Source organism: Hyaena hyaena, unplaced genomic scaffold (genome assembly GCF_003009895.1).
Source record: "Hyaena hyaena isolate Hyena2069 unplaced genomic scaffold, ASM300989v1 scaffold_55, whole genome shotgun sequence".
Classification (NCBI taxonomy): domain Eukaryota; kingdom Metazoa; phylum Chordata; class Mammalia; order Carnivora; family Hyaenidae; genus Hyaena; species Hyaena hyaena.
The window spans coordinates 495,272-521,294 of record NW_024080687.1 but is presented as its reverse complement, the minus strand read 5'-3'; positions in this window follow the sequence as shown (position 1 = coordinate 521,294).

The window sequence follows — 26,023 nt, the reverse complement described above, 5'->3', positions numbered from 1 at the left end:
GGGAGGGGAAATGGATTTTGTCCCTTAGCTTAACTCTTTCTTATAACTGCCTTCCTTTTTGAGATTGGGGGTGGGAAGCAGACACTCCATTTATCAGAACCAACCTTGGGCAGAACCCCAGTCCCTGCTCCGCGGCTGTGGCAATGACTCCCTAACTGAGACCACAGTAAAAATAATAATTGCCATTTTGCAAGCCTACTATGTTCCAGGCACACTAAACAGAACTTCTGACATCCACAACTATCCTACATTGTAGTAGTAGTTATTACTGCCATTTTATAGGTGAGAAAACTAAATCTCAGCTAGGTTAAAGGACTTGTTCAAGGCTACTAGGTCATTAGTAAATAGCTAAAGTCAGATTCAGATCAGAGTCTAATGTCACAGTCCATGTTGTTTCAATTACACTAGGCCACTTTCTAATATTCAGCTCCACAAAGAGAAGCACATCATCAGGTCTGTTGAGGTTTACACTCAGCTTTGAGTTCAGTATCTGGTCTTGTCTTAATTTTATTTGGGCTTCATCGGATGCTGTGACTACTGCCGTTCAGATTTCTGCTGAGCTGGGAACTTAATGAATAGAATTCTGGCCTTGAACCTCAATCACAGCTACCCCAACCTTGGGAAGGTTTTGTTGGCCATTTGGCCAAGCAAACCTTAGTATTTCATTCTGAGACACTCAATTTCCAGAGCTGAAGACATGCAGTGTTTGGGGGCCATTATTCAACCACCACATCAGGAAATGGAGATCAACCCAACCTCAGACCTATAGCCCGAGTCCCTCTCTCCCTTCAAAATCTGGCTTTTGATTTCACATCTTGTCTCACTGCACACTCTGTACCACCACTGCAATTGGCCAAATTCATCAGAAATTCAACAATAAATAATTATGCAATGCTCTAACACATTCCAGTCACCACACTAAGCTCCAGGGATTCTAGATCATATGTGCTATGCCCAGAACCTGATGGGAGAGCAGAGGAAAAGAACAAGTAACAGCAATAGAGCAATAAGTAAAAAAAAAAAAAAATTGCAAGTTTTAGTAAGTCCTAAAAAGTAGCAACATTTTGAATGACATGGCCAGGTAAGAAATCTCTGAGGAGGAACGTTTAAAACTGATCCTGAAGGAAAAGAAAGAGCTAGGTCACGCAAAGAGTATGGAGAAGTGGCATCTGGGTGGCCCAGTCAGTTAAGCATCTGATTCCTGATTGCATCTCAGGTTATGATCTCACAGGTTCGTGAGTTGAGCCCTGAGTCAGGCTCTGCCCTCTCAGAGCCCAGGATGCTTCAGATTCTCTCTCTCCTTCCCTGTCTCTGCCCCTTCACTGCATGATTTCTTACTACCCCCCTCTCCCTCTCAAAAAATAAGTAAACATCAAAAACAAAACAAACGAAAAAGAGTGTGGAGAAGAATTTTCCAGGTTGAGAGAAAATGCTGAATTAAGGCTTTTTAGAGAGCCTGGCACGTTTGAGCCACAGAAGGACATTAAGGAAGGGAAGTCTCACAAGATGGCTGCAAAGGCAGCCTGGGGCCAGATGGTGTGGATGACATGGGCCCTGGTTGCTATTCTAAGAGTTGTCAGAAGTCCATTGTGGGCTACTTGGGTGGCTCAGTTGGTTAAGCACCTGACTTTGGCTCAGGTCATGATCTTGAGGTTCATGGGTTTGAGGCCCGTGTTGGGCTCTGTGCTGATCCCTCAGAGCCTGGAGCCTGCTTCAGATTCTGTGTCTCCCTCTCTGCCCCTCCCCGACTCATGCTCTGTCTCTCTCAAAAATAAATAAAAGATTAAAAAAATTAAAATTTTTCCTTTCCATTGAAAGGAAAATATGGGGGGCTCCTCAGTCAGTTGAGCGGTTGAGCATCTGACTTCGTCTCAGGTCATGATCTCACGGTTTGTGGGTTCAAGCCCTGCATCGGGATCTGTGTGACAGCTAGCTCAGAGCCTTGAGCCTGCTTTGGATTCTGTGTCTCCCTCTCTCTCTGACCCTTCCCTGCTCATGCTGTCTCTCTCTCAGGAATAAATAAAACTTTAAAAAATTTTTTAAAAAAAGGAAAATAAGGCTTAAGCAGAGAATGAGAAGTGGTCAATGAGATTAAAGGACTGACCTGTCCTCTTAACTCTGGTTACACATTTGTCCAACAAAAAGATAGACAAAATGGAAGACAGCCCTCAAGTGGGCTCCCTTCCCATGGGCTCCCTTCCCATGAAAGAGGAAGCTGAATGTGGACTCACGGAGTTTCCCCTGGACTTGGGAAGAGGGTCCTGGCATGGCTCCCAGGTCTGCCCTGCATCTTCTTTACAACTCCGTCTCAAAGATCACTTTTTCTCTTGGCTGGGAAAATCATCAGACTCTTTGCCTCACTGTTTCTAGATCTGGGAATCTACCTTAGGGAATAATAATCGGTGCAAACAAGGATTTATGTAAACGGTTATTTACAGCATCATTGCCATTGTGAAAACTTGAAAGCAACTTAAATATCCACCGAGAGGGAAATACTTAATTTATACACTATATTGAAGTGGTAGAATACTATGTAGCTTCTTAGGATAACATCTTTTGAGAATAATATCTTTCCACATGTTCAGTTATGTAAAAATTCCTATCATATAACATGAAATTAAGATAAATAGAATATTAATACATACATATGCATATACATACATACACATATTCCCAATTTTATTTGAAACATGAAAGAAATAAATGTAAAAATAAAATATTCACAGTGGATATCTTCTCCTTAGGGGCTCCCTACTCAGTTCTGGGAACTAACTGGCACTTCTTAAATATTGCCCAGTCCATAGTAGGCATTAGAATAATATTGTTGATTAATAACTCTCCAGGAATCCAAGTCAACTTATTCCAGGTCTGTGAATGACGGTGCACCTCTGCCTTGCAGGAGAGTGCAATAGGTAGCAGAATGTTTGAGAATTTTTAAAATTAGAAACATTTTCTCTTATAAAGGGATTTTCCATCCTTCCCCCTGTATAGCATGCGCTGTTTTGGGAGCTTAAGAAGTGATTATGTGTGCCAGTCTCAACATCCCCAATCTGGGTTGTGCCTAGAAAATGTATTAACTTCTTTTTTTTTTTTTTTTTTTTAAATTTATAGGAGAGAGAGAGACAGCATGAGCAGGGGAGGGTCAGAGAGAGAGGGAGTCACAGACTCTGAAACAGGCTCCAGGCTCTGAGCTGGCACTCAGCACAGAGCCCGACGCGGGGCTCGAACCCACGAACCGCGAGATCGTGACCTGAGCGAAAGTCGGACGCTTAACCGACTAAGCCACCCGGGCGCCCCGAAAATGTATTAACTTCTTATTCTTCATCAGTGAAATAAAGGTGGTGGTGACAGAGGACACGATGGATGTAGAAGAGGCTGGAAGCTCTGTTTATTGCCATACAGAATAAGTTTCTGTTTATATGGTCGCTGGAGCCATGCTGGAAAACTTGCTCCTTCCCAGATTCTTCTTTCCTCCTTGAGCAGGAATTGCCACATTAGAGGGTCATTCGCTCAGCTTAAGGCATCGTTAAAATGTAAATACCCACGGAAATAGACTAAGCCATCCTTACTTACAATTACTTTATTGGGTCCTTTTCAATAATGCCAGGATCTGAGCGTGGACCTTGCTCTATGGGAGAATGAAGGCAACAGGTTGGCATACTCAGCATGAGAAGCTAAGGCGCAGGCAGGGGGTGAGGAAGAAATAGGCAGAACGATCGAGAACCCAGCGAGTTTGGTATAATAGAAAGGGTACTGAACTAGGAGTCTGAACCTGGATTTAAGCTCTATCTTAGTCAATAATATTTATGGAGGGTTTGCTTGGAGAGGAAGTTCAACACTGCCACCTGCACGATCCCATCTTACGAAAGCAAACTCCTGCCACCTTGGCCACAAGCGAAGGGCCCACGGACAGATTATCCACAGGCCAGGTGGTGGTCTCCAAGAAGGGCTGACCCTAGAATTTTGTCCACAAAGAATAACTGTGAGACTAAATGAACCAGTCAGTCCCTTTCCTTTCTCTTAGGGAGATTGAAGGCCAGACGGAAGGAGAGAGAGTTAGCAACAGGGAAGCTGAAGGATCCTCAGAGAGAACCAACAAGCAGAAATGACAGTCAGGAAAGGCCAAGCGTCAGCATAACCCCTAAAGGCGACAGATGAGGTTTTTACAAGTTATTAACCAGAGGTAGTAGAGGCAGCTGAAATTGTTGAAACAGAGATCAAGAAGAATGGGGATATCACAAGTCATAACCCTTAAGTAGGAGCTTAGAGTTCCTGATGCTGAAGGCATGGCCCCCTGGCCTGGATTCAGTGCTGATTCAACTCCTGCAGAATCGAAAGAATGTTCCAGCATCCATAAAGCCTGCCTGTGTGGCTGTTGGGATTGCTTCTTACCTTTTCCACTTTCCCACCTCATAGCCCCTGGGCTTCTTACCACAGGCTTCTCTTCAACACACACACATACACACACACACACACGCACACTCTCTCTCCCACACTAACACTCACACACTCTCACACTCACGCGCGCACACACACACACACACAAACACACACACACACACACACACACACACACACATCCACCATTGATTAAGGAACCAGAAAGTGCTCATGGTGTTTTCAACTGCAGAGCCTTGTCAATTTTAGATAAATTTCTCTAGACTTTTTTTTTCTAAAATGAAGGAGGCGGATTTCATTACACAGTCTCTAAGATCCTGTCCAGATCTTGCCTTTACAATTTCATGAATCTAATAAAGATGTGAAGAGATTAGGATCAGACCACGTTTTTATTATAGTACCTTCCCCTACATTAAGGGAAACAGGTTCTAAGAATTTATCCCTTCCTTGTTAGGGTGATCTAATGAATATTATGGCTCACCCTAACAATAAATCAAGACCAAGACAACAGGAAACAGACCCAGTTATACCAAGCACGCACAAGCGCGCGTGCGTGCGTGTGTGTGTGTGTGTGTGTGTAGCAAGGGAAAAAGGATGGGGGTGGGGAGATAGGGAAGGAGAAATTCACTAGGGAGACAGGCTGAGAAGCAGAGTAAGCTGAGCCAACCAGGACTAAATTAGGAAGGCCTGAGACTTGCTGCTCTCAAACTAGTCTTAATTATGTTATTTGAGTGTGTGTAATGGGTCTGGTGCCTTTTCTCCAAATGATGTTGACACATGTCTGCTCAAATAAATTAATGTTCCCATCTCCGCGGACTCATTTGGTGGGACTGACATGCATGCACGCTGACTGGAATAGACAGGAGGAGAGGGCACAGCAGCAGGGAAAGGAAGGCAGAGACATTACACGATTAATCAAACCTTCTCCTCACCACAGGAGAACACCCAAGCTCCCAGCCGTGTGCCTGCCTGGCCCTACCTCATCCCCCTCCATCTTCACCATCCCACCGTGCAACCTATGAGCTAACTATATTACACTTTTTTAGTGCTTTAATTATATTACATGCTATTTCTTGCCTTTGTGCCTTTGTATGTCCTATTCTCTTTACTGGAAAAGTCTTGACTCCCTTACCTGCCCAGTGGACTTCTATCCTTCCTGCAAGATATGAATCAAAATTCATATCCCCCTCCTGGAATATAACCCCAGTAGGGCACTGCCCTTGCTGTCTTGTTCGTGACTGTATGTCCAATGGCTAGAGCAATGTCTGGCACAGTGTTGGCTCTCAGTCAATGTTGGATGGATGGATGGATGGATGGATGGGTGGGTGGGTGGGTGGGTGGGTGTATAGATGGATGACTACTTATAAGCTTTCCCTTAATCCCCACAAGTCCCTTTAGGTGCAAGTCTCTCCTTTCCTGATACCCTCCCAGCACTTGGCACATATCTTTATTAAGCCTATTCCTGACAGACTACAATCTCCTAAAGGAAGGATATCATGTAACAGTAAAAGAAGAGAGTGAGGGGACTGGAGAGGGAGAAGAAGATCTGTTTTTTACAACCACAAGTTCTCATCTAAAAAGGCTGGATTCTGGGAGCGCCTGGGGGGCTCAGTCAGTGAAGCATCCAATTCTAGGTTTCTGCTCAGGTCATGATCTGATGGTTTGTGAGTTCGAATTCTGCATTGGACTCCATGCTGATAGCACAAGGCCTGCTTGGGATTCTCTCTCTCCCTCTCTTTCTGCCTCTCCCCAGCTCATGCTCTCTAAGTAAATAAATAAACTTAAAAAAAAATGAGGCTAGATTGTGCTCGGTATAGACCCCTACAGTGTGGTTGAACTCTTAAACGTCCAATGGGTGTAGAGTCAGGGGGTGGAGGGTGCTATTGGGACCTTTTCTCAGAAAGCAAAGAGAAGGGGGTGCCTGGGTGGTTCAGTCAGTTGAGCATCCAACCCTTTACAGTCTATTTTGTTTTAAGTTTACTTTTATTTATTTTGAAAGAAAGAGAGAGAGAGAAAGTGAAGGAAGGGAACAGAGAGAAGAAGAGAGGTTGAATCTCAAGCAGGCTCCACACTATCAGTACAGCGCCCAATACGGGGCTCAAACTCCCGAACCATGAGATCATAACCTGAGCCGAAGTGAAGAGTTGGCCGCTTAACTGACTGAGTCACCCAGGCACCCCTAGCAACCAATTATTCATCTGAGCTCTGCTCAGGTCATTATCTCAGGGTTCATCAGATCAACCTGAAGTCAGGCTCTATGCTGATAGTGTGGAACCTGCTTGGGATTCTCTCTCTCCCTCCCTCAATCACTCACATGCTTGTTCTCTCTCTCTCTCTCTCTCTCTCTCTCTCTGTCTTTCAAAATAAATAAACTTTAAAATAAAAGCAAAGAGAAGGATTTTAAGGGACACTAGGAATCAGTGCTGGGAAAGTGGAAAGTTACTGTCAGTGATAAGGCTGAATGACTTTGTAGATTTGAATATATTTGCCTTTCTGAAATATAAACCCTCCCTCAGAAGCCCTAGGTCTTTAGTGAGTCCTATATTGCATGCCTGGAGTGAAGCGTTGAGCAAGAAGGAAAGGCACCTAGAATTTTGCTAGGTGATTCATCAACCTGTGGACTCAGAGAAAACCAGGAGCTTGCATCAGAATACGTTGTACACTTCCTGGGAATAAAGGTGTCTTCAAGTGGGCTTTGAACTCCTGTCAGGCATGGAGTGGGGTTCAAGATAATCAAGTGTAGATATTCAGGGCCAGGGAAGGTCTAGCTCATGGCTAACTCATAGAAGCCTCTTAACTCATTTGTTGGGTGAGAAAAGGGGAAGGTGCTGAGAATAGAGGAAAAGATGTAAAATATTTGTATCTTATTTTAAGAACGGATTCCTTTTTTAAATATATAGTCAGAGCTTTATTTAAAAATCTGATCTGCCAGTTTGGTGTTTTCCACCAACTCGAGGAGCAGAAACCTTCCCAGGCTTCACAATCTTTGGCTTAGGTGCTGCCTTTGCAGGAGTCTTGCAGCAGCCATTGCTGTCTTTTTCAGGTGGTTTCTTAGCCTCTTTTGCTTCCTTGGCAGCCCCGTTGCTTTTCTTGGTGAGTTTTTATGATTCCTCTTGACCGTTATATCAGTGAGAGATGCACCCAGATGGCCCTCTGGAATCTGAGAGAACCGTGGGTTCTTTTCTTGTGAATTTTTTCAGGCTGTCCCTTTCTGTGTTTTTTGTTGTTTGTTGATGTTTCTTTTTTTAGTTTTTGTTTTTTGTTTTTGTTTTGTTTCATGTAGAGGGTAGTCCAGTTTGTCTCCCAAAGTTTCCTCTTGGAAAGGATTTCCAACTTGCATTTTTCATTAAGAAATTGGAAAACCTTCTGGTCAATTCTGGTGGACCCTCCCGTGATCTTATACCCACCAAAACTGGAGAGCCCAACCTTCATGGCTGTGGCTGGTAATGAAGAGGAAAGATGGCAAAGAGAATAACTGAATCCCGATTACTTAGTGCCACATGGAAATGAAAGTAGTATACTTGTAATAATAAGAGCTGCTCAAGGTTAGGTTTTTAAATTTTTGTTTAATTTTTAATTTTTTTTTTTTTTTTTTTGAGAGAGAGATAGAGTGCGAGCTGGGGAGGGGCAGAGAGAGAGAGGGAGACACAGAATCAGAAGCAGGCTCTAGGCTCCAAGCTGTCAGCAAAGAGCCCAATGTGGGACTCAAAATCACAAATCGTGAGATCATGACCTGAACCAAAGTTGGATGCTTAAAACTGAGCCACCCAAGTGCCCCCTCAAAGTTAGAATTTTTACTCACAAACTATGAGCAGAGGGTTTAGCAAAATTGAAAATTTGGGAAAATTTGCCTTGACCTCTCCTTGACTTCCTCCTAGATGTCAGCCATTCATCCAAAAGCATGGCAAAAGGACAACTTTATAACACTAGAAGACCTCAAAATGAAGGAATCTTCTCTACCTCGTCTCTGGGTTCACAAAGCTGCACTGGATTAAGGAGTAATTAGAGCAATTCAACCTCACACCTCCTGCCCTTTGCCTCCTGCCCAGTAGAGAGCACATAGAAGGACTTAGTAACTAATTGCATGTTCAAGGTGCACATATTCTCTACTGTCTCTCCCCACCTTCCCTTCCCCACACTTATGGCCCTCATTTAGGACGCAGGGTCTCCCATCTTACTCCCAAGCTGCTACAATAACTTCCTGACTGGACTAACAATTTATCTGCTCTTGATCGATTTCTATCCTACCATCAATGAATCTTAAAATGCCATTTTGATTCTGCCCTCATTTGTGTCCCATTACCTGAAGAATTAAGAGTAGACTGTGTACTCGGCGTGCCTCCTGGGCTTGTTCTTCAAGTCTCTACTACCTTGGGCAGAGTTTAGTTCTTTCTCTTCTCTAGACAGAGTGCTTGTGACGCTTCCTTACTGTTAGAATTCATTGTGTACATGTCTACTTCCACACAAGACTGTGATCACCCCAGGACACAACTATGCCTCAGTTCTCTGCAGCTCTGTGGCTCTGGCCCACTGTACTACTCCATGACTACCTGTTGAGTGAAGGATGGACATGAAATAAATATTTTTTAAGTAATTAGGAAGCTACAGTGGTCAAAGCTCCCTGCAATTTGGAGTGAGGCCTTTGTGATGTAGTGGAAAAATGAAGATGTGGGGCTAGACGAACTCAAGTTTCAATCTGATCTTTGTGCCTGAATAGCTATGTTGGATGAGTGCCAAACACTCCCCACGCCTAAGGTACTTGGATTTGGTTATGAGGACGGGACACAAGCTGGCTGTTTTCAAATCCTGCCTTCACCTCTTGCCTGCTATGAGATCTTACACAAGTTATTTCGCCTCTTTGAGCTTCAGCTTCTTCATCTGAAAATGAGAAAATAATGGTGCCTATCTCACAAAGTGATATTTGTGAAGATTAAATAAGATGATATGCATGATATGCTTACAAAAAGTGCCTGGAAATGCAAAATTATATTAGCTCTTATTACTAAAATACCCAAGTATACCCCATACGTTTAAGCTTCTTACCCTTGTTTATGCTATTCCCTCCTTACTATTTTTATTGAAGTCCTACACGTTTTCTTTTTTTTAATGTTTATTTATTTATTTTGAAAGAGAGAGAGGGAGAGAGCATGCATGTGTGCAGGGGAGGGGCAGAGAGAGAGGGAGAGAGAATCCCAAGCAGGTAAAGAGCCTGCTCATGAACCAATGAGGTCATGACCTCAGTCGAAATCAAGAGTTGACCCTTCACCGACTAAGCCACCCAGGCACCCCAAAATCTTACACATTTTCCTAATTTTCAAAACCGGAATTTTTAGCTCACTAATTTTTGTATCAAACATCTATTGAGTATTTATGAGAAGAGCCGTAACAATCATCCCCAAACTTGACTGATCGTAGGAATCACTTATGGCATTTGTAGAAAATACAGAGGCACAATCCCATCCCACAATGTAGATGTGCATTTTTAAAAAAACTTTTTATGTCTTTATTTTGTTTTGAGAGACAGAGACAGAGAGCGAGCAGGGGAGTGGCAGAGAGAGAGGGAGACAGAATCTGAAGCAGGCTCCAAGCTCTGAGCCATCAGCACAGAGCCTGATGCGGGGCTCATACCCACGGACTGTGAGATCATGACCTGAGCTGAAGTCAGACACTTAACTGGCTGAGCCACCCAGGTGCCCCAAGGTGAGCATTCTTTTAAGTAGGCCCCATGCCCAGCATGGAGCCCAACAAAGCCTTGAGCCGAGATCAAGAGTTGGGTGCTCAACCGACTGAGCCACCCAGATGCCCCTTAGGATATGCACTTTTAAGGTACCAGGTGGCTCTTCTGAAGGGCTGGTTTAAGAAGCATGGTCATCTCGCATAGCTCACAATTACTCTGGCTTTCAAGTCAGACCCATCTGCTTCTCGAACCTCCCTCATTACCACACCCCAAGACCATGGTAAGTTCATCAATATGGACTCTAAGTCTCAGCTTAGAGACTTATCCTTATCTATAAACGGGATGATCATTATACCTGATTAATAAGATCATAGTGAGGATGAAATGCAATATTATGGAATGCATTTACCACGATGCCTTGCAGAGTAAATTCCTAATTAACATAAGGTTATATCAAGTGCCTACCGTGTGCTCATTCTTGGCCCACTACCTCTACTGTCCCTCCCAAGGCATCACTATCTTCATTTTGCAGATAATACTAAGCTATATATATACTGAATGGTTGCTATGAGAAAATAGGTTCATAAAATTTGGCTACCTTTTTCAAGATCATAAAGCTAGCCACTGGCAGAGCCAGGATGATCAGTTGAAAGTTTGTTGCTTCAAAGCCTACCATCTTGACACTGTACCACACTGAGACACACGCACACAAGATCTTCTCTTCTTTAAAGAGCTACAGCAAGGGGCGCCTGGGTGGCTTAGTCGGTTAAGCGTCCGACTTTCGCTTGGGTCATGATCTTGCTGTTCGTGGGTTCGAGCCCCATGTCGGGCTCTGTGCTGACTGCCAGCTCAGAGCCTGGAGCCTGTTTCAGTCTGTGACTCCCTCTCTCTCTGACCCTCCCCTGCTCACGCTGTCTCTCTCTCTCCCAGAAATAAATAAAAACATAAAAAAAAATTTAAAAAAAAAAAAAAAGAGCTACAGCACTTTTTCGTATCTCTCATGGTATTACTATGTTTCTGTCAAGTTTTCAACCTATTTGTAGTCATGTTTTGTTGCCTCTGTAGACCAGGGGTTCCCAACTGGGGGCAGTTTCCCTGCCGAGGACATTTGGCAATGTCCGGAGATATTTGAGGGAGTAGGGGGAGACAGTGCTACTGGCATCTAACACATGGAGGCCAAGGATGCCGCCTAACACCCTACAGAGGCACTTGGGTGGCTCAGTCAGTTGAGCAACGACTCTTGACTTTCGCTCAGGTCATGATCTCTCAGTTCGTGAGATTGAGCCCTGTGTCGGGCTCTGAGTTGACAGCCCAGAGCCTGCTTGGGATTCTCTTTCTTCCTCTCTGTCTTCCCCTCCTCTGCGCCTCCTCTCTTTCTCTCAAAATAAATAAACTTTAAAAAAAAATCCCCTACAGTGCACAAGGCAGCGCTTCACAAGAAATAATTATCCGGCTCAAAACATCAGTAGTGCCCCAGTTGGGACAGCTGTAAACCGTGAGTTCCCTACCAGCAGGTACGAGGAACCACTTGTGTTTATATTCTCCCCAAGAATCCTTCTCGACATGCTGCATCTCACAACCACTTGGGAAGCTGCTTAAATCACCTCAAAAAGTGACTCCCTGGGTTTGGGTGGTGTGGGCATCCATATTGTTTGAAAGCTCCTCACATGATGGAAACGTTCCAAAAGTGAATTGCCACAATGTTCACACAATTCTGCTACTGTGCTAGAAATCATTGAATCCTACACTTAAAATGGGTTAATTTTAGGAGTCTATAAATTAAACCTCAACAAACCTGTTTTGAAAAAGGAAAAGAAAAGCACCCCAGGTCGTCTTCTAGTCCCTCCATGAGGGAGAACTGCTATTCATAAGCGTTTATATAATGCTTTGTTGATAGCAGCCACTCAGCAAATATTAATGGTATAAACGGAAATGTAAAGAGATGATGTAAATGTGTGAAACAAATGTCCTCTGTGTTAAATCCAAACTATAATTACTTTAAGTTCCTTTGAGGGCTATAAGCTCTTCATAGAAATTTGTAGTACATGGAGAGGAGTAAAGACCTTTGATCAGAGGGCCTTGGCAGTTGGACAACCTGGAGCTGCCTGAGCGATTGGGTTCCTGGGAACCACCGTGACGTGAAAACCAAGATGGCAGCCTGTGTGCATTCCCTCCAAGCAGGCCACCTGGCCTTTTGCACCCAGGAAAATGGGGAGAGCCTCTCTTTCCCTAGTGAATCTTGAGGAAATGAGCTGGTTGTATAGTCATGAAATCATCCATATGGCTTAAAAATTTTATAAGTTTAGCTGTCACTCCCCGCCCTTACCAGTTAAACTGTATTTTTTTTCTGATTAGGAGCAGTAGAATGACAGTGAAGTGACCCATTTTTGTACTTTGGTCTAGCATAGGCCCTTGGGAAATTATGAGTTTAAATGAACTAGAAAAAGAGAATCCTTTTGACTGCGAGCATTGCCTTATTATCTGGGGAAAAGAATGATTATCTACTTTAAGTTGATCATAGAAAAAATAAATTGTCCACCTTCCTTTGTGGCAGCAGAAAAGGAGAAGTTGAGTCGCCACTATGTTTGTGGAGGGTGAAAGAGAGACGTGGCTTCCCCTTGCCAGGGCATCCTTTGGAAACCTACAGACAAATAAGTGTGGTCTGTTTGTGGCTGAAATTATTTCATTCGATTTTGTTTTACCTAAAGCACCTTTTTCTGCTGAGGGTTTTCACCTTTTTCTCTTAAGTTATTTGTTATTTTAGGGAGAGAGAGAAAGCACACAAGGGGGAGAGGGGAAGAGGGAAAAAGAATCTGATGCAGGCTCCACGCCCAGTGCAGAGACTGATACGGAGCTCGATCCCACAGTCCTGGAATCATGACCTGAGCCGAAATCAAGAGTCAGACACCCAACCAACTGAGCCACCCGGTATCCCCCTCTTTTTTTATTCTGATGATTGCCAGTGAGGTACGTTAAGTCAAATATAAAACCCCCTCACTTTGTATCTGTTCCTGGTAATATGCAGCCAGACCCCTGTTCTAACGAGCCTTTTCTATTCTCTCCCTAGCAGTGTACACAGGCTAGATTCATGGTACCTCCTCCTCTATCCCTCTTCCTTCTGACAAGGTAGGTTTTTCTTTTTCTTTTTTAGTGTTTATTTATTTTTGAGCAAGAGAGAAGAGAGAAAGAGGGAGTGGCCGAGCATGAGTGGGGGAGGGGCAGAGAGAGAGGAAGACACAGAATCCAGAGCGGGCCCCAGGCTCTGTGCTCACAGCTCAGAGCGGGGCTTGAACCCATGAACTGCAAGATCATGATCTGAGCTGAAGTCGGATGCTTAACTGACTGAGCCACCCAGGCATTCCTGAAGATAGGTTGATTAGTACCTGTTGCAGTTATGTGATCCTGTCTTCACAGGCTGGTGGTATCCAGTTCACCTGATTAGGAAACTCCCAGAGAAGTGCTCTGATGGACATGCTCATCTCCTGCCCTAAGATTCCCAGGGCTTCCTTCTGACCATGTGAGGCCAGGGGAATCTCGCAGGAGTGTCCTTGCCAGCCAAGCCCTGGCCCATTAAATCCAGTTTAGAGGATTGGATGGAGAATGAGACTCCATCTTACCCATTTAGTTACTGGGAAGTCTGAGTGAAGGAAGCTTCTAAGGGAAGCATTCCTATGCATTGAGACTCAGGAGATAAGATTTTCCTTTCCTTATTTAACTAGGGGTGGTGGTGGAGCAATGGCTTAGATTAGGCGGTAGATATAGACCTTACGCAAGTTATGCAAGCTCTCTGTGCCCTCAGTTTCCTCAGTTGTAAAATGTAGGTAATAACTGTTTATACCTCATGGGCTTAAGCATAATGGTCCGTAAATGGAAGGTATTTTTGCTACAAGGCAATATAGAAATAGAGGCTTGGCCAGCAAAGTGAGGCAATAAAGTTATTTCCCGAGCAGGATTTTACACTGACAAAAAAGAAATGTTTGTTAATGGGTCTGAAGTGTCCCCTTCTGAAGAATCTGAAGGACTTAAAGCGTCTTTCAGCCACACCCAGGGAAGGTCTACAGACACTCTGGATGGAGCCACTAGTGATTCCCAGGGCACAGAGACCCAGAAAGTGCTTCTCTGGGAGTCCAGCAGAGTGCGAAGGAAGGGAAGGTTGGGAGGGGTCATCAGGGAGAAGAAAAGAGTAACAAGTTGGAAAAGGGTTCCGGTTGCCCGAGGCTGGCATAAGGACTAACTCTGGAAGCACACAGAAATACTTGGCACCACCCTCTGCCCTGAGATTGTTTCCTTTGCTTCACTTTCTGATAATAAACTTTTCCTGCACGCCCATCAGGCATTTTGCCCCTGAGATGTTTTCCTGGAGGCCTCTGGGAAGGCTGAGGGCATCCCCATCATGCCCACAACTTCCATGCCCTGGAACCTTATTACGTTCCAGGTCTGCTAGGCACAGGAGGGGGGAAACAGGGAGAAGAGGAACGGGGTAAGGTGAGAAGAAGGAAAAGAAAGTTCATGTCAAGCTCTTCCTGGTGAGATAAGACTTGCAGCATGTAATGAGATTACAATCAAGACAGGAAGCTGTTGAACTGCACCTACGTGTGTTGGGGGAACTTGAAGAAGAGAGAGATAGATAGGGACAAAGTAGTCAAGGCATGTGAAGGGGAAATAATGTGTAAATATTGATTTGAGCATCGTCCCTGATTTTTTCATTGCCACAACTTGAAAGTTAGGTATTACCCACACATCCGCCATTTTACTCAGGGAATTGCCCATCGTGAGATGTAAAGCTATGCCCAAATTCATGCAGCCAATAAGAAGTTGAATCCAGATTTGAACCCAAATGTGTCTGCATCCAATGCCCTTGCTCGTTCCACTCCCTCTTGGACTTGAGATGAGATTTGAAGAGTGATTATGAATTGGATGGGTGGTGGTGATCAAGCAGGGGCACTCCCGGATTTAGTTCAGCGAAAGTAAGTTTAGTTTGGCCCAATGTTTTATGAGGGAAAAATCCTCATTTCCTCTACTTTGGGAATTACTGTGCAGAAACAAGAGACGAAGAGTGAAAGTATCCTAGTGGCTTTTTCCCCTCAGAAATTCTCCTGATGGCCTGGTGCCACAGAATTTTGTGGAGACAGTTCAACCCAGTGCTGGAAAGTTCCAATAGTCTCTCCATGATTTTATGAGCAGAAGACACCATTTGGACCATATTTCAAGATGTAACAGATTTTGTCCAGGAATTTTTTATTTTCATTTTCTGTGTATAATTCGTAGGCACCTTGCCAACTTGCCTTGCTGAAATATTTTCTTTTTTTAAACTCCACCCTCCCAGGGCCACGTGGGTAGCTCAGTCAGTTGAGTGTCCAACCTTGGCTCAGATCATGATCTCACAGCTTATGAGTTCGAGCCTCACATTGGGCTCACTGCTGTCAGCCTGTCAGAGCAGAGCCCACTTCAACATCCTCTGTCCCCATCTCTCTGCTCCTCCCCTGCTTGCGCTCTCACAAAAATAATACACATTAAAAAAAATAAAACTAAAAAAATAAACTCTGCCCTCCCAGTTGGTCTCTACCTGACTAAGTCACAGGCCAGTTGACATGAATGACTAGTAATTTTTATAATAGTAATTCAGGTCTAATTTTTGTGGGAATCTTCAAAGTCTATCTTTTTTTAAAAAATTTTTTAACGTTTACTTATTCTTGAGAGAGAAACAGAGCATGAGTGAGGAAGGAGCAGAGAGACACAGAATCTGAAGCAGGCTCCAGGCTCCAAGCCGTCAGCACAGAGCCTAACGCAGGGCTCCAATTCACAAGCTGTGAGATTGTGACCTGAGCCAAAGTTAAATGCCCATCTGAATGAGCCACCAAGGCAGCTCTTCAAAGTCTATCTTGAATGTTTATCTCCTTAATTCTGCTGCCATACTTGTGAGGCAGTCAGAAAGGCAAGGAAAGCTAGCAAAGGTGGTAGCCCTGAATCACTTATACATACGTTATCTCATTTTATTGTCATCAAAAATATTATGGGACTCACGGCACACAGAATTGCATTAATAGGGGGCACCTGAGTGGCTCAGTCAGTGAAGCACCAACTTTTGATTTCAGCTCAGATCATGGTCTCAGAGTCATGAGGTCAAGCCCCACATCACACTCAGCTCAGAGCCTGCTTAAGATCCTCTCTCCCTCTCTCTCTGCCCCTCCCCCAACAAAATGCAAGAAACCTGAAATTAAGAAAAAATAGGACCAACCATATTATTGAAAGCACTACCAGCACAGTCGTTTTTTTCCCCTCTGTGCCTTTGCATAATCCATTTTTAATTTAATTTTAGTGAATTTCTTTTTTGGTCATCTTCACTTCCCCTTACCCGCTGCCATCCTCCATCTGATCTCCCACCATGCATACCCTCATGGATATTATTTCACCCTCCATATCTTTATTCACAAATCCATGTAACAATGAACAACATAAAGTATTATTTTATGTTCTACATCAAATATATTATGCTGAACATTTCCTTTTGCTTTTCACTTTTTATACTCAATATCACCTCTGTGAACTATCCTTACTCATATATCTAATTCCTTCTTTTTGATTGATAAGCTATATTTGATAATATGCATATACCACATGGGTTCATCCATTCTCTGTTGATGCCCTTTTGGCGGATTTCAAACCTTCACTTTGACAAACATTAATAACAATGCTGCCATGAATCACCTTCCTCTAGTTTCTTTGTGAAGATTTTCTCAGGTATTTACCCAGGCATGAAATTTCCTGGGTCATAAGCTAAGTGTATAATTAATTGTACTAAATACCACCAAATTGCTCTCCAAAAGCTTAACCTCACCAGGAATATGTGAGGCTCTCGTTCCCCATTTTTCATCAGTATTTGATAGCAAATAACTTAATTTGCCCTATTATTTGGAGTCAAGTAAATATATTTTAATTGCATTTTTATGACTCCTAACGAGGCTGTCTCTCCCCGTGAACTTACTAGCTGCAAGAGTTTCCTCCTTCTCTGAACTGCTTATTCTCATCCATTGCCCATCTTTCTATAAGGTTCCCCATCATTTTCTTGCAGATTTACAGGAATTCCTATATATTCTACATATTGCATTAAAATACACAATATTTTATTATCAATGTCTTCTGAAAGTTTTTTATCATAATCTGCCATCTGGTAGTCCCCAGTTAATTACTTACATGCCATCCATTCCTGAGCAAAAACCTTTTATCCTAATGTAGTAAACACCAATGAATTTCCCCCTTTATGGTTTTAGTTTTGCTTAAAAAATGAGTGATGGGCATGAAGGAGGGCACTGGTTGGGATGAGCACTGGGTGTTATATAGAAACCAATTATGGGCCGCCTGGGTGGCTCTGTGGGTTGAGTGTCCCACTTCAGCTCAGGTCATGATCTCATGTTAGTGGGTTTGAGCTCCGCATTGCGCTCTGAGCTGACAGCTCAGAGCCTGGATCCTGCTTCAGATTCTGTGTCTCCCTCTCTCTCTCACCCTCCCCTGCTCACACTGTCTCTCTCTCTCTCCCAGAAACAAATAAACATTAAAAAAAGTTAAAAAACCCCAACTTGACAATAAACTATATTTTTAAAAATAATAAATAAATAAATAAATAAATAAAATCATTGCTACTTACACTTCCAGAATGGCAGCATGAGGAGCTCTGAGGACTCAATAGGAAACAACTAGAATTTGGTGAAAATTATATAAAAACAGCCATTTAGAGTTTCTGAAAATTGTCCTAATGGCATACAACAAACGAAGAAATGTTTGTTCAAGAAAATCGACTAAGTAATTTCAGTAGTAACACCAAGGATCTGTGCCTTTGAACCAACACTGCTCCTTTTCCACCCTCAGCTGGATTTCCAAGCAAAGACAGAGGCTCGGGGCCTATGGGCGTGGCCAAGAAAACAAAGCTCTTTCCTCTCCCTTCCCCTCAAGGAACACAGAACCTTACCAGAGGGAGCAAAACATCAGTGTTTCTCATTCCCTCCAGCTCCGACTTGCTGAAGTTAAATTCTTGGTAAGCCTGAGCAAAAGATAGGGGACTCCCTTCCTCCATCCATCTCACACTCACAGGTGTGGTCCTGTGACCACAGACTTGGTCCAAGGTGTGCCCAGTGGATAAGACTGAGGCCCCGACCACCCTTGTCCCAGCTCACGTGAGATCCCACGCTGGTAGAAGCAAATTGAGAAGATCGGAAGCTACTACCGCCATCCAGTGCCCTGCTTGTTAAGCAGCAGTAACGCTACAAGAGAAATGAGCCACTGTTTCTACATCAAAAGCGGGAACTCCGAGATTTTGCCCAGAGGGAGAGGCAGTTCATAGGAACAGAAAGTTCCAAAGCTACTCCCAGAGGAACTGACTTTTTTTAAAGCAGAATAGGGGCAAGCTCAAGCCTAAGGTCACTCTTACAAACATTGGAGACTCTGGGGGCAGCAAGTAAGAGGGAAGAGCTTGTAATTCCATTGGAGTAACAAGTTAAACCACAGATCAGCTAGTTCATCAAAGAGAACGAGGAAAACATAAAGCTAAGGAGAGACTTCCAAGGGTCAAAACAAACCTCAAAGAGTTGCCTCAAAAACTGCCTCCGTAAAAGATTCAAATTTAGCTGGATCTGAAAGAGGGCAAGTTAAAACAGTGTGTGTGTGTGGGGGGGTGTCATCTAAGCAACAGAGCCATCAACCAGCAATCAGAGGAGGAGGAAACCTGGGTGTGACACCCCCAAAGGCAGACAGCTTAACAGGGAGATCCGGGGAAGGGGTCAAAGTGAGTCCCAGTGAAATCACTACCATCCCAAATTTCATTTACAATAGTATCAATAAAATAAAACAAAGTTCTTAGAAAAAGTTTTAACCAAATTTTTGTGTACAGTGAAAGCTACAAAACATTGCAGAATGAAATTAAAGAAGACCTAAATAAATCCTCATGGATTGGAAGGCTTGCTATTGGTAAGATAGCAATATTGCCCAATATTCTGATCTGTAGATTCCATGCAAACCTTATCGTTTCAGCTGCCTTTATTTCAGAAATGGACAAGCTGATCTTAAAATTCACATGGAGGGGTGCCTGGCTGGTTCAGTCAGAAGAGCATGCAACTCTTGATCTTGGGGTCGTGAGTTTGAGCCCCACGTGGGTGTAGAGGTTACATTAAAAAAATAAAATCTTAAAAAAAAAAAAAACCTCACATGGAAATGCAAAGGACCCAAAATAGCCAAAACAATCTTGAAAAGGAGACTATGGGTTGCCTGGGTGGCTCAGTTGGTTAAGTGTAGGACTTTGGCTCAGGTCATGATCTCATGGTTCCTGAGTTCGAGCCTGGTGCATTGGGCTCTGTGCTGACAGCTCGGCGTGAAGCCTGCTTCGGATTCAGTGTCTCCCTCTCTCTCTCTCCCTCTGCCCCACTCCGCTCTGTCTCCCTCTCTCTCTCAAAAATAAATAAACATTAAAAAAAATTTTTTTAACAAAAGGAGAGTACTGAAAAAACTGCAAATGCACAGAGAAAATATTTTCAAATCATTGGATCTGATAAGAGCCTATATCCAGAAAAATAAACACTTATAATTTAACAACAAAAAAAGACAAACAGCTGAATTTAAACATGGACAAACAATTTGAATAGACATTTCTCCAAAGATATACAAATGGTCAAGAGACACTCTGTCTCTCAAAAATAAAGAAACATTAAAAAAAATTTAATACATGAGCACAGATGTAATTTTAAATTTCTTAACAGTAACATTAAAAAAGCTAAAAAGAAAGTGAAATGAGTCAGTCAGAGAAAGACAAATATCATACGATTTCGCTCATATCTGGAACTTAAGAAAGAAAACAGATGAACGTAGGGGAAGGAAAAATAAAATAAAAACAGAGAGGAAGGCAAACCATAATAGACTCTTAAATACAGAGAACAAACTGAGGGTTGCTGGAGGCTAGGTTGGTGGGGGGGGTATGGGCTAAATGGGAGATGGGCATTAAGGACGGCACTTGGGAAGAGCCCTGGGTGTGTAAGGGATGAATCACTAAATTGTATTCCGGAAACCATTTTTGCACTTTATGTTAACGAACTTGGATTTAAATTAAAATTACTAATAATAAATAAAATAAAAAGAAACTATTGAGGTTAATTTTAATAATATGTTTCGTTTAACTCAATATGTCCAAAATATTAATATTTTGACATGTAATTAGTAAAATAAAATTATTTATGAGTTAGACTACTGGTTTTCTTTTTTTTTTTTTTACTATGTCTTCAAAATTGGGTGTGGGTTACATTTATAGCACATCTCAATTTGGATAACCACAGTTCAAATACTCAGTAGCCACATGTGGCTAGTGGCTGCTACATTAGACCACAGATTTCTAGAGCAACCCATGTTCACCCTCTTCATAACCCTTATCACACAGGATTGCTCTTCTGCTCTACTAGCCTCTCTCCTCTTGGACTATAAGCCCCCTGAAGGCAGAGACCATCTTCACCTCTGTTATATCCTAGGCACTTGGTATAGAGCCTATATGTTTGTTGAGTGTATTTGTTACGTACGCCAACCTTATTCTATTTGAGATTTTCACCTTCGTGGTTTTCTACTGCCTCGGGGTACTCAGAAAACTGGGACTTGGGAGCCCTTACCTGGAATAAATGCCATTAGCACCTTCTCTGGCTAACAATATTAATCATCATGATTCTCAGCCACTTTCAGTTTTTCATTATGTTATGTGACACAAAGTCCCTGTGAGATCTCAGGGTAAAATGTGTTTATGCTCCCTCCCCTAAAGGTGAAGAAACTGAGGCTCAAAGAAGTCAATTTCCCTGATCAATACCCAGTGGTGTGCTAATAAATATTTAGCAACAAACTTTCTAGGCAGAGAAATAGATAAGAAAGCCCTGACTGAGAGCATTTGCAGATTTCCATGGTGTAAATAATCCCACCATAGCAAATTTCAAGCCACCAACAGTATGTCCCTCAACATAAAGTGGGGAAGAGATGCATGCATTTGACCGTAGCTCCAGTGTGAGCCGACTCCACCACATCACCATACGAGAAAGGATTTATGGAAAGGATGTGGCAGCCATATTCTTTAGTACCTGCTAACTACTGGGTAACATAAAAGGTATTTCACCAACATTATCTTGCTTAATCATGGCAATAAACATTTGAGGTCGATACTCATTATCCCCCAGGTCAAAACTGTGGAAAATAAGACTTTGGTTAGGTAACATGCCCAAGGTTGCTTGCTAAAGTACAGGATGATATCCTAGCTAAGCCAATGGCAAAAAAACCCCCAAAAAACAAAAAACAAAAAACAAAAAACCCTCCTTCTCCTTTACTTCTCAATTCTCTCTTTACATATTTTCAATTCTCTATTCCTGGCCTTTGTAAGAGTCTTATTTTTCCCTGGACTTCATTTCTATGCCAGCCTCAAGACCAGCTTGTCTCACAGAAGATTTTGATAGCCACAGTCCTTGCTCCAAGGAACTTTAGATGCCCTTCTAACGTAGTCTAGGGATTCCACAGACCGGAAGCCTCAGGGAGGCTGGGGTGAGGTGCTCTCAAGGCCGGCAAATAAAAGCATCCTGGCTCTAGAACATCCTTCTGTAGGCTTGAGTCCATAATCAATGTCCATGTGAGCATGAGGTGTGTGGAATAAGACAATATCACCAATGCATGTAGGATGAGAAGAGAAGCCCCTCAGGATGACACGAGCATTTGCATTTCACATTTAATGCGTTTCCAGTAAGCTCAGCTGTAACCAAGGATGAGTTTACAAGAAAGATGTTTCCGGAGAAAAGCAAAACCAAACGAAACTGATAGGCAAGGGACTATTTTTTAAAGCAAAATGTCATCTTCAAAATGTATTTACCAGTTTAAGTGGTGGGTGATAGTTTCTCCTAGCATGTAAGAGAAAAAGTTGGCTGCTTTCTTCCATGTGAACACACAATGGGAGTTATCACACTTTACCTTCTCTCTTCCCGGAGTGTCAGAAACAGTATCAGCTAGTCGTTATTGAGTGGTATGATGGAGTTTTGGTTTACATACAGGTTTCTAATTCTAATTCTAGAATGTTTGCATGATGACCTCCATTTTACTCTTGGAAATGAGGCTCAGTCAGACAATTAAGTAACTTACAGAAAGGCCTTCACCCAGGATTTCAATCCGAGCCTGCCTAATCTCCAAACACGTGATGTTTCAATCACACCCTCCAGAAACACAGGGCCCCAGAAACTCAGCAACCTCTCTTGGGGTCCTTTTCTGCTTTTTGTCTCCATCGTTCCATGCTTCTTTGCGAGGCTGGTCTCTTTGATACCAATCTCAGTTTGAAAACTGGATGGGTGGCACCAGGCATGTGAGCAGACAGATCATTAAAAAACACTTTCCACCCCTCCTATGTTCTCTTCGGTTAGGCAAACAGCAGCTTAATGAAGCTTGCTGACGTCAAAGGTATAGTCCTTTGGGAAGGTGTGGTGGTCACACACCCATTTCATATGTCAGGCAAACAAAGGACTAGAGAAAGAATCAGACACACTCTAAACAAATAGGTGGGGAAAAGCCTAACACTTTTTCCCACTGCCTCATCAGTAGTACCTGTCCACGTAGATTACCTTTGAGATAATGTCAGTAGTCTAAAATTTGATATCTAGAGGTACATTTTAGAACTTTTCCAGAGGACGAACTATCTAGGCTAGATGAATGCTTTCTGCCCGGACTGTCCAAGACCTAGCTGACGTGATTTGACACTCCCTATCTTTTTTTTTTTTTCCAAAGTTTATTTTTATTTATTTTGAGAGAGAGAGATAGAGAGAGCAAGAGGGGAGGGACAGAGAGAGAGGAAGACAGGGTTTCCAGGTAGGCTCCACACTGTCAGCACAGAGCCTGATGCGGGACTCAAACTCACAAACTGTGAGGTCATGACCTGAGCTGAAATCAAGAGTTGGATACTCAACCCACTGAGCCACCCAGGTGCCCCTGGAATGTGTAGATTATTATCTTTCACAGCAAAAGATGTGATTAAGTTAAGGACCTGAAGAGGGGAGTTTATCTTGCATTTTCCAAGTGCACCCTGAATTCAGTCACATGCACACCACATGAGAGAGAAACACAGAGCAGTAGACATCAGAAAAGGAGGAGGCAACAAGTGACAAGAAATGCCAACAGATACCTGAAACTGAAGAGGCCAAGAAGGAATTCTCTCCTGGAGCCCCTGGAGGGAGTATGGCCTTGCTGACATCTTGATTTTGGATTTTTGCCTACAGCATTGTAGGAAAATAAATTTCCATAGTTAAGCTACCTCGCTTGTGGTGATTTGTTACAGCAGCCATAGGAAACTAATACATGCATCAGAGTCTCTTCTTAAAAAATAACTAAGGGGCACCTGGGTGGCTCAGTCTTTTGAGCATCCGAGTTCAGCTTACTTGATCTCATTCATGGCTCATGAGTTTGAGTCCAGGGTCAGGCTCTGTGCTGACAGCTCGGAGTCTGGAGGCTGCTTTGGATTCTGTGTCTCCCTCTCTCTCTGCCCCTCCACCTCCCCCCTCCTCTCAAAATATAAATAAACATTAAAAATTTTTTAAGTTAAAAATAAATTAAAATTAAAAATAATTGAGTTGCCATCAATTTTCCTAAGGGCCTTGCTTAATCCTTTGGCATTCCGATCAATCTCTTGACAGTTTAATCCTGTCATTCATCTTGATCTTTTCCTCTTCCACTGGAAACCAGTGGCCGCCTGACCGATGCTGTTCACCAAGGGCTTTTGCTTATGATGTAAACAGTTTCCTATCAGTGAGGTGGGTGATTGGTGGAGACTGATTTTATATAATGATATATATTTATATAATGCTTTACTCTTTAGTACGTACTGCCAAATTATGACCACTCTTCTTCCCCGGCCCAGCGCATACATGGAGACTCGGCATAGAGGACTTGCCTGAACTCAACATAAGGGAAGATCAATTTGGGCTCCATAGAATTGTCAGAAATGTCCACAAAGAAATATTTGGCCTGTGTCCTGAATCATGGACCAGGGGTTGGATTAGGGAGAGAGGGCATTGAAAAAGGGCATCTTAGGCCTTACGCAGTTTAAGATCTGAGCCACTTCCCTTGCCAATGTTACTTGGTAGGTTGCCATAAAGTGCCTGACTCGACCAAGCTATGTGGAAGGTTAGGAGGCTCGCTTGGGCTTTGGCGATGCAGACAGAATCAAAAGCAGAAGCAGCAGGTCTGGGAGGAGCTTCCAGTCCACATTTTCACTCCGTTTACCCATCTCTCTCTGAGCACGTGGAAAGTGGCAGATGGGCACCACCTAATTACCTTCCCAGAAAGGAAGTGACAAGGACAAGCCCAGTTTTGCTAAGTGGCATGTTCTGTTCCCTCCACCTACTGATGTCAGCTGTGCTCTGCTACCCGAAGCAGGCACCGGAATCCCGACCCAACATAACAAATTAATAGCACAGCCCTTTCATCTATGTTGTAGGTACATCCCTGGGATAGCCTGTCCATTAGCTGATGTAAGTTGAACCTGATTTCCCCACATTTGGACACAGCATTGGATGCAAGAGTCGAAAACTGTGGGTGAAGTCCTTGTCAATTTGATTTTCTAGATATGTGACTCATAACTTTCTCGAGTCTTGATTTTTCACATCTAAAATGATTACTCTCCCTCTCCCACTTAGGATCAGGCTGATCGCCATTACATCTTGGAAACTGTGTAGTACATCCTCATGGGTCCATGAGTGTTTTCTGGATGTTTTTCTTTTTCCCCGGGAAGGGTTTCTCTCATCTGCCTTTAAAAGTTTTCCAAAGCCACTGCTATACTTCAGGTTTCTTTGCAAAAAACACATAACTGAAGTCCCCTTCATGAGTAAATAAGCCATGCCCTGTCATGAAAGGGAGCACCAGGGGCTCCTGAGAGGCTCAGTTGGTTGATTGTCTCTGACTCTTGGTTTCAACTCAGGTCATGATCTCATGATTCTCCCACAGTTCATGGATTTGAGCCCTGCATCAGGCTCCATGCTGACATTGAGGATCCTACTTGAGATTCTCTCTCTCTCTCTCTCTCTCTCAATATTTTGCTCTCTCTCTGCCTCTCCCCCACTTGCTCTCTCTCTCTCTAAAAAAAAAAAAAACTTAAAAAAATCTACAGATTCTAGGGATTAGGACATAGAAATGTATCTTGGGGTCCACCATTCAACCTCTTACGGTGATTATGTTACAAAACTTGATCACACAGCAAAGAATATTTTTATTGTTCTAGCACAGAATCTTGTGAGGAAAGAATTTCAAAAGCAACACTTGAAGAGTTCATCTCTGTTCTTAGTTGATGATTTATACTGATACCGAAGTTTTACTAAATATAGGATGAAATACATTAGTGACTCTAAGAACGTGATGATAGGACTCTGAAATATTCTGCTGATAACAGAAGTGTGAAAGAAAGGCATATGAGTAAGAAATATTACCAGTATTACTTTTCACAGTATCCTCCTTCCCCCTCCGCAATGGCAATATTCCTTCCTTCATTTGGTGATTCATTCAAAACATCTGTTGAACTGCATATATATACTAGACACTATTCTAGGTCCTGAATACAGGTGAGCAAGAGAGACAAGATCTCTACCCTCATGGAGTTATAGTCTACAGTCTAATAACCAGTAATTATAGTATGATAACCAGTAACCACTGTTTTTCCCAGTACAGCATAAATAATAAACAAATCAGGGAGTCCACGTTCCCATCATCTGCTGTAAATCCTCTTACAATATTCTACAATCTTGCCCATGTTCAACAGTCAATAGTTGCAAAGTTTACATAACGAATTAGCTGAGTCATGTTTAGAGGCGTTCAAAACCTAGCTTACCTCTGTGTAGCCAGATTTCTAACTCTTTCTTGAAGCCATGACAACACATTGTTTGAATGGAAATAATAAACGCTGATCAAATCTGC